Source organism: Sipha flava, unplaced genomic scaffold (assembly GCF_003268045.1).
Source record: "Sipha flava isolate LNK unplaced genomic scaffold, YSA_version1 252_pilon_pilon, whole genome shotgun sequence".
Lineage (NCBI taxonomy): Eukaryota > Metazoa > Arthropoda > Insecta > Hemiptera > Aphididae > Sipha > Sipha flava.
Window position 1 is genome coordinate 942,291 of NW_020272904.1, and position 9,441 is coordinate 951,731.

At 27.0% G+C, this 9,441-nt stretch overlaps 1 long non-coding RNA gene across 1 annotated transcript; it reads right to left on the reverse strand.

Annotated features, from left to right (window-relative positions):
- Nucleotides 1-1,285: 1,285 nt before the first annotated feature.
- Nucleotides 1,286-9,277, reverse strand: LOC112684547. The gene is made up of 6 exons (XR_003148715.1): nucleotides 8,839-9,277; nucleotides 2,765-3,085; nucleotides 2,507-2,686; nucleotides 1,945-2,361; nucleotides 1,658-1,853; nucleotides 1,286-1,498 (listed from the first exon to the last, which is right to left on the reverse strand). It is a non-coding gene; the product is annotated as an uncharacterized LOC112684547 (long non-coding RNA).
- Nucleotides 9,278-9,441: the final 164 nt, after the last annotated feature.

The following is a 9,441-nucleotide window of genomic DNA, read 5'->3' on the forward strand; positions in this document are numbered from 1 at the left end:
CATAATACTACGTCGTCTACTGATAAGTTGCAATATTTTTTTATTAGTTTCCATTGACCATATTTTATCCGTATATACTTCGTAAAAGCTAGTTTTTATTTTTATTTTTATTTGTTGATATAGTGATCACAAAAGTAAATTTTATTCTTCCAACAAGCTAATTTAAAACTTATTTTAAAAACCACAAAATTACAATCGTAATCAAATTAACGAGATTTTTTAAGATTATTACATAAAGCACTAAAAGGAGTAATATGTAGGCAAATAAACTTACATTGAATAAGCAATTTTTTTCTTTAAATTTTGTTTGTTTTCAATCAGTTTCCTAACATAAACATTGTTTTATATGTAATAAAACTCCTTGGATAATATATATATATACAAATATATAAACATATATAAATATGATTATAATTAATATATAATATAGGTAATTATTATATTAGGGCAGTGGTTCTCAACCGGGGTGACATGGACTCAGTGTAGGGAAGACACGAAATCTCCTCGGGAAAAGGAAAAAAAAATGAGAAAACAATTAATTACAATAAAACCATACCACAACTGTCATGTAAATAGCATACCTTTAAGTTTGTATGTTTTTATTATTAATATTTACTATTAAGGTCCTATAATCACGTGCAGTATTATTATTAAAGCGAAATCACTGCATTATCGATTATCTTATCGACTTAACCGGGCTCATTGTTAGTTATTTTGCAGTCGCTAGTTATGTAGTGTTATTATAGTATACTTTAGTTCTACAACTCTAGAAGCCAATATGAGACACAGTCTCTCCACCATCAGCCCTCGACTTCCTCAACTTTGTAAAAATCACCAGGGCCCGATTTCTCATCAGTTTTTGTACAAATCATTAATATTTTTTTTCTATATATATTTTTTTGAATTTGCAAATTTTAACTTTAAAATATCAATTTTTATTAAATCCTGTTTGTATTCTGAATTATATTTGTTATTAATTTATATTAATTAACTAACTTTTTTCTTTTGATTTAAATTATGTATTTATTTGTATCAGTGACACGATTGGTATTCTAATAGTAAAAGGGAAAAAATATTTATATATGATATTTTTTTTCACATATTTTTGTATTTGCAGTGCATATTCAAGTGATTATATAAGTATTTTTAAAATCATATTATAGCGTTTACTACATTTTCTAGAGCTATAATTGTAAACATTCATTGTAATTTTATTTAATAATTTTTAACAATTTTTTAACAATTGATTAAATTACAAATAGTAATTCTTAAATGCATTAAATAGTAGATATCGATAAGAAAAGAGATATTCTACCCGAAGTGGGTTGAATAATTACATAATGTGTTGAAAATATTTTCAATTTGTACTGTTTTTGTACGGTTTTGATGCTAACAATCTTAAATGCTAAAATGCTATCGAGTCTTATTGTTGAGCATAGTGATCCGAACACAGACGATCGGTGGACTTTAAAATTCTCTTTCATCCGCTCGTTCCACACTATTATAATACAATTGTATATATTAGTACGTACAGAAAATTTAGCATATAAGGTGTAAAAAAAAATTTCAATTTTGGTTTTGAGCCGCTCAAAGTGCATCGTAGTAGTTAATGAGCGATAAATTTCCTTTTACTTCATAATAGTTTTTATAAACTTACTATAGAAATCTAATGCTTTGATTTATAATGTACATTTAATCTTCTAGAATTGATTTGAAGCGCGTCAAACACTCATAAGCCGCATCTTCTTGACTTGGCAGCATTCGAAAATTTCATAATTCAAAATTAACTTTTACACTTCGGCGATTTGTTGCAAAAGCTCGTCATTCGTAAGCATGCTTATGAATTTCATTTCCTGTGACATAATAACAATTGTATATATAAAACACGTTCTACATAGTATGTATACTCGTATGCGATGGTTGTGGTTAGGCGAATGTGATTACCTTCAATTCACAATCACCCGGATTATTTGATAGTCGAAATCGTTTGGCAAACTCAACGTTTACAGAAGCAAATAATGATTGTTTGTCTTCGTTAACGATAACTGATTTGTTTACATGTGACACGTGATATTCATTGCGGTTAGGGAATTTGGAAGACATTGATCAGACGATCAGTATCGTGTTCTTCAAGTGATACCGGATGACTTAAAACGTCATTGCGCATTTTAAATGTTGAGTCTTTTTTTTACTTTTACGCATTTCTTTTCATTGCCTGAAGTAAATGTTGGTGCGTCAACGACGTCTGTAGTATCCGGTTCTGGGTGGAATCTCGCTAACGTGAACACATGTGCATCACTAACCATTCCATGACTTCCGACATTTTTTTCAGGGACATCTTTTGCCAAATGAACTTTACTACTGGAAACATTTTTAATTTTGTAGTACATTTCCGTAGTAGTTAGTCGTTTAGCAATTTTTTTAAACACACCACTGACTTCAATCGGTATAAAGGAACATTACTATTTTTTCGGACAAGAATAGAAATTTTAATTCAATCACTTACCCCTGATAGTGAATGTCATTACAGTACACACAACTGAGTATGTAAAAGTTTTACTATCTCCTTCTTCGAAAAACTGATATTCCGGAAATATCTAATCTCGAGACATACCACAGTTCTTGCAGGGCGCCTATCGGATCACATTTTAAATGTGCTTCTACTTTATTGTCTGTACTTTTCTTTCTAAAAAAAGAAATATAATATTATACACTTTTTCTATTTATTATCAACCTATTTATATATATATATATATATATATACTTATAATTGTTCATAGTAATATTGACGGTCTCGATTTGATCATGTATTTGGACAGCAATCAACTCATTATGACCCGTGAGTGTATTAGTCATTTTGCAGACCTTTTTTTCAGTGAATGTAGAATTCTCATTGTCCATTAATTTTACCTCAAGATCTATTGGGGTAGTTCTTGTAATTGATACGCAATTAATATAATGTTGGTTGTTTTCCTTTGATTCGTTGTTTAGTCGAGCTGTCTGGACTTGGTTGGCACCAGTAATTTTGTGGCTAATGCTATTAATGGCAGTTGCCATAGACAGATTTTCATTAAATCCAGCCAATCTGATAACACATAAACTGTTAAATACCCCGTTACCATTATACATGTTTTTCTATTTATAACAAATTAGTTTCCTATGTATATACATTGATTAAACATACATATACATATGTATGTTTAATCAATGTTATATATATATATATATATATACACTTTTTATCGTTAACACTAGTTTTAATGGTTATTATACGGTCCTGTTTTGTAATGTTTTCTGTGTCACTATGGTCGATGAATTTGGAGATCATTTTGCAGCAATTATCTTCAGTGCTTACTACATACTCTTTTGACTCGTCTAAGTGACTAGATTCTATTTCAAAATTAGTTGAAACGAAAAATACAATCAAATAATGTCAAAAAAAAAAAACTAAAAAAGTTGATAAAAAATATCATAACGACGTCGGTAATAGTAGGATTTTCATTGAATTCAGTCAACATGATCACACCCGAATCAGAGGATTTCTTGCAACAATTGTTGTCTTCGTTTTCACCCTTATCAGCTTTATTCAATTCGCTGATAATATTATAATATTCGTTTCCACAATCAAACGATACTTCTGGACAATTTGTAAAGGTCATCAGTTAATTTTGATAACAAACAAATACATACGATAAGTATTTTTTAACCTAACTAGAGTATCTGAAGATGTACCTAATGTACCACTTCACTAAGCGTCGTTTATCTGAACGTCAATAATCTACACTGCAACATTTTTGTGTACAAATTTATTTTTTATTTAGTTTATATTTAGTTTTATCATTCGCTATGTTCCTTTTATCGTGTAAATATTATGAAATACGTTATATTTTTATTTAATTTTTTTTACTATATTTTCTTATATTATGTATGTATATTATATTTAGTATTATATCGAATAAATTAAATTAACGCTGCACTGTATTCGAGTTATAAGCGTACTCTCTCTCTCTTTTTTTTTTTTTCAGAAAACATAATTCAATTTATCTTTGTTCATATTAAATTAATTTGAATTATGTTAATTTATAAACAAAAAATAGAAGATATCCTCTGGCATTCAAAGGTAATTTCATTTAAGCAAAAATATAAAAATTAAATAGTTACTAAAAAAAAAAAAGATATTTAAATGTTATAATTATATTGAGTGTCAATAAGCAAAAAATGAAAAAGTAACCCTTTTGCCTAAAATAAACTTGTGATATGAAATGATAGAGAAATATAAATTTTATTAGCGACAAAAAAGGTGTAAACTAATACTTTATTAGAAATTTTAATTAAGAATAGACTGTTTTGAACGGAAATCGTTGTGACATGACAAAGAGGCAAGAATGACAATATAATGAGTAGCATATATATATATATAAAGGATAATTCTTTGTTAATACCATATCTATCAATGATATCAATCTATATGTATCAGTTAATTTCAAAAACATGTATTAAGGTTGAATAATTGATTAAAAACTAAACTAATTTATTTTCGGAATTTATTCTTCAGTCATATTTTTATTTCATTTAATTTATTATTTTTTCTTTATCATTTTTACTAAAAAGTAAATAAAATCCTTCTTTTTAAGATTAAAATTTGTTATAATCGTATTTTCGTGATTATTGTCAATGTATTTATTATAATATATATATGAATAAGTAAACAATATTTTTTGTATAAAAATAAATAAATATAATAATATTCCACGATAAGTATTTATTTATTTATTTCAATATATAAAATATTAGTTTTCTTTTTCATATATTAATTTACAAGTATTAACTATTTAATCATTTTTAATTTAATTTAAATTTTATAATATTTTATTTTATTTTTATAGAGTGCTTCAATTCATAAAAAAATTAATAAATGAAAAAATAAATAATACCTTCTAATATAATCACCCTTACACAAAGTAATTTAAAAATAACATAACAATAAAGAATATAACAAATTATACCTTATCTAAAACAAATATATAATAAATTTAATAATTCTATAGTCTATATAAATATTTGAGTATTGTATACATCAGAATGAATTATCCTGAAAAACTTTTATCGGAAATTAATTTAACATTTGTGTATAGTTTTTTGCCTATTTTCCAGCTTTGTAGTTATTAGTTTTGCAAAAGAAATTTATATTAATTTATTAGTTAGAGAAATAATTCTATAGAAATCAGACTGTTTTTTGGGGAATTTAATCATATCGCAATATCAATTTGACTGATTTCAGAAAACGACAGATTAAAATTAGTCTAAGAAATAATGAGTATTAAAATTATTTTAAATAAGTTAAACATCTCAAATATGACGGATTTATATGTTAATTATAATTATTATGTATTTATTAAATATAATTTTATTTTTGTATATAAATAAATAAATTTCCTAAAACAAAATCTGCACTTGAATAAATCGTTAAGATTTCTATAAATAGCTTCACGTACCATTGAACTAAATTATTTAACTTTTTTTTTTTTAATTTTTACATTTTAAACAAGTATTTTGTGAGTTATATGTGACTTTAATTTTTCATTTTCAATTAATAATTTTCAATTTTTAATTTAATTTAGTTTTACTTATTTTAAGTCTTATAGTTTTCATGAGATTTACGAGACGTTAACAGGTGAATCGCTACGTTATTTTTCAGTATATTACCTGGTGCTACGTGTACCACTCCGTTCGTGCCAATAAGTGATTGTATACCATAATGGGTACATTGGAATCTTTGAAAAAAGTATTACGAGTACCAAATAGGTTACATACATGTGAATACGATTTATACAGGAAAATTTTTCGTAATCCGCAAGGAAAACAAATTTTCAATCAACCTTATTCAGGCATTTGCATTTTTTTGTGTTTGCTTGAATGACAAATGAATCATGTATCAAAAGTGGTACACGCAGCTGTTAACTTGTTAAGCTATGTTTAACGGTTTAAACCGATTACTGCAATGGTTATCATATAGCGTGGATTTATATGCATTAAAAATTGACTAAATATGCGATAAAAAATCTTTAAAACGCACAAGTTTTTGTACTAATGTGTTAAAAAATGCATTAAGGCAAAAAAATATGCACTCGAAATTTAGCAAAAAAAAAAAATTGTATTTTTGAACATTTAATTATTGAAATAATATATAAAAAAAATTACATTTATGTTTTGTAACCCTACTGTAAAAACTTTTTCTTCTTCTTCTTTTTAATGGAATTTACTAACCAAAATCATTTGTAGCTAGTTTTCATCTATAAAAAAAAATAAATCAATTAATATCGAAATTATAACAAAAAAGAAATCAATTAATATCAAAAGTATGTCCTAAAATTCCTAAATGCACATTGCATTGTACAGCAATCATTTTAGTTATATTTTCAAAAGTCATTGATTGGTGTTTGTCAGTTAACAAATTGTTATATCTTGAAAATTATCTTTCCACATCTACAAAAGTAATAGGTAAGTATTTAAAAAATATATCAGTTCATTTCAAGATAAATCCTCGCCGGTTTGAATTGATTCACTTTCACCATTTAAAAATTTTAATATTTTGGTATGTCATTGTCTTCATATTTGGTTAATACTTTTTTACATTTTCCAAAAAAAGATTTACCCGTTATATTACAGTACCTAGTAAATATTTCAAAAATAATAAAACAAGAATAAAACAAAAAAACATGGAAATATGCACTAAAAGATAAAATATGCAATTAAAAACGTAAAAGAAGCCTTAAAAATAAAAATAAATTGGAAAATATCAAAATATGCAAAAATATGTTCCAAAAAAATTTAATTCTTTAAATCGTTATGTCACAAAACTAATGTTGTGCTAACTTAGCATATTATACGATCAATTAGAATCAATATGCAATTAAATATAAATCCGCGCTCTAGTTATCAATAATAAATTACTAACGAGAAGCTTGTACAATATTGCGTTAACACAGAGATTTAGTTTGAATTATTGATGATACTATCTTAATTACTGGGAACACGAAAAACAATAATATATATACTTTTTGAGTTTTAATATACAATTATTTAAATAATACATCATGTTCCGTTTAAGTTGTGATTTTATATGCTGCATACGCAGCCTTAGTAATATTGACCTTCAGTAAAGATGAAATAAGACATTTTAATTAGATAAGGTCAACACTTTACTCCCGAGAAAATTAAATTTTACTTTGAGAAAAAATGATGGACCTTATCAAAAAGTATAATTATTTCGATTTTCACAATTTTCTTATGCATGTATTGGAACGCCTGTTTGCAGGAATACTTTTTTCTTAATTGCATAAAAATCTTTTGGTACTCCTAAAAAACAGACTGTGAATTATAAATTTCAATGCAACAACTATGTAATTATTGAGTAACGAATGCAATGATGTGTACAAGTTAATTAAATAAAAAGTTAATTTAATAATCATGGTGGAAAAAGTAATTTTCAAATTTAGATGATAATTAATTATAATTCAATGAGATAAATAATAAATATGTATTATTGATTTTATTTTATATAATCCTAATGATTGGACCAACATATTTTTCACTATTTGTTAAAAAATTTCAATATTAACAGTCAAAAAATTTGATAATTTTCTAAGTAATCTTATGAATTTTCTAATTTTGTTTCGACAAAACAATTACGAAAATTACACAATTATGTGGGTTAATGAACAATTTTTGATTTAATTTTTAATACAAATAATAACAAAAAAAAAAATCAAATAAATTATTTTAAATGTTATAATACTGGAGCATTTTTTATATTTAAAACTGTACATTAAAATTCATTTAAATTGTAATTTTGCAAATTATAATAAATATTTAAATGATTTGTCCTTTTAGAATTGTAGTTCAAAATAAACTGCTTTTATATATCATCTACAAGTAATTGGTAAGATAGTTTTCATAATTATTAATGATTAAAACCTAAAAACCAGATCTCCTCTTATCTAACTTTATATTAATTTAACATTTTTACTTATCTACTCAAAAAAAAGTCCCTTCTACTTTAGAAATTAAAACTTTAATTGAATTCTAAATTATTTTTTAACTATCTTATAACAATTATAATATTGAATAAGATAAGAAAAAAAGAAAAAATTAATAAATGGTTAATGTATAATGTATAACGTGTAAGTTAATTTATAAATAAATAAGTAAATGCTTAGCCTAAAGTATTAATATATTTGTAAAGTAGGACCGGTTTCCAAATAAAAATTCATCGTCAGGTATATTAAAAGTCAATAAAATCTCGATTAACCTTTATGTATCTACTCGTATAACATTTATTCATTATTTTATCACGGTGGTTTTATCTTTTTTTTTTTATGATATTATGATTGAGTTCAAAGAAATAGCGTCTATCAAATTTGTATACATGCGTGTAATTGCATAATTTAAGCATGAGTTTAATGATACATCGTAGTCATAACTTATAATTACAGCACGCGTTGGAAAATGCATTTCTCGATGTACAGGTCATAACGGTATATGATTTCTATAAATAATAACACATTCGAGTATTTTAGGGAAATAAGTTTTCTTCTTCGCTGAATGCAATTCTCAAAAGTGAAATTTTCACAGTTTGCGAAAAAAAAATAAAAATAAATATATCGTACGAACCCAACCATAGTCGTCGCTTCATTAGACTACTATTGAAATACAATAGGTGTCTGCGCGCGTGCGTGCATAATTTTCTGTGTGAACGTGTAACGGAAAACGTATGAATAATGTCAACGATGTGCGGACCATTATAACATATTAAAATAGAAAGTGTGTGTTTATTACCGTGTGTTTTATTATTGATCGGACGAGCATGTCTGGTTTGCATAACATCTCGAGGGCGCCTCGTACGATGACGCTTCCGAGAGAGGCGTGTAACACCGGTAATGCATACACGTACGTAGCGAACCGCGGTACAACACAGAAACCTGTCCCGGACGAATTATACCGTGGTCGTTAAGATACCGCGACCGGTGGGAATTCCGCAAAACGGGATACGGGAAACGTCGTCGATGCCGCATGGTCGTACCGGACAGTTTCTGTTGTGAAAAATATCCTGAAACCGACGAGTCGAGGACGGCAAAAAAAAACCCGAACCGGCGGAAAGGCTTGTTGTGGTTTGGTACGCATTACACGCACACGTTACCGTCGAAGTCATTGACTCCGGGGCTCTTTACGAACCACTGCGGTGTATTATTATTATTACTTGCGGAGGTTACCTAGAAATTCCTCAGCGGCGGACCAAAGAAGTTCGTGTGAAGGTGGGGCGAGCCGGGAGAGGGGCGGTCGCGTAGAAAGTGGTCGGACGACTATTTCTACTAGTGCTGCTGCAGCCGCAAGTACACGACGACGACGACGAAAACAACAACAATATAATATTCAACATGG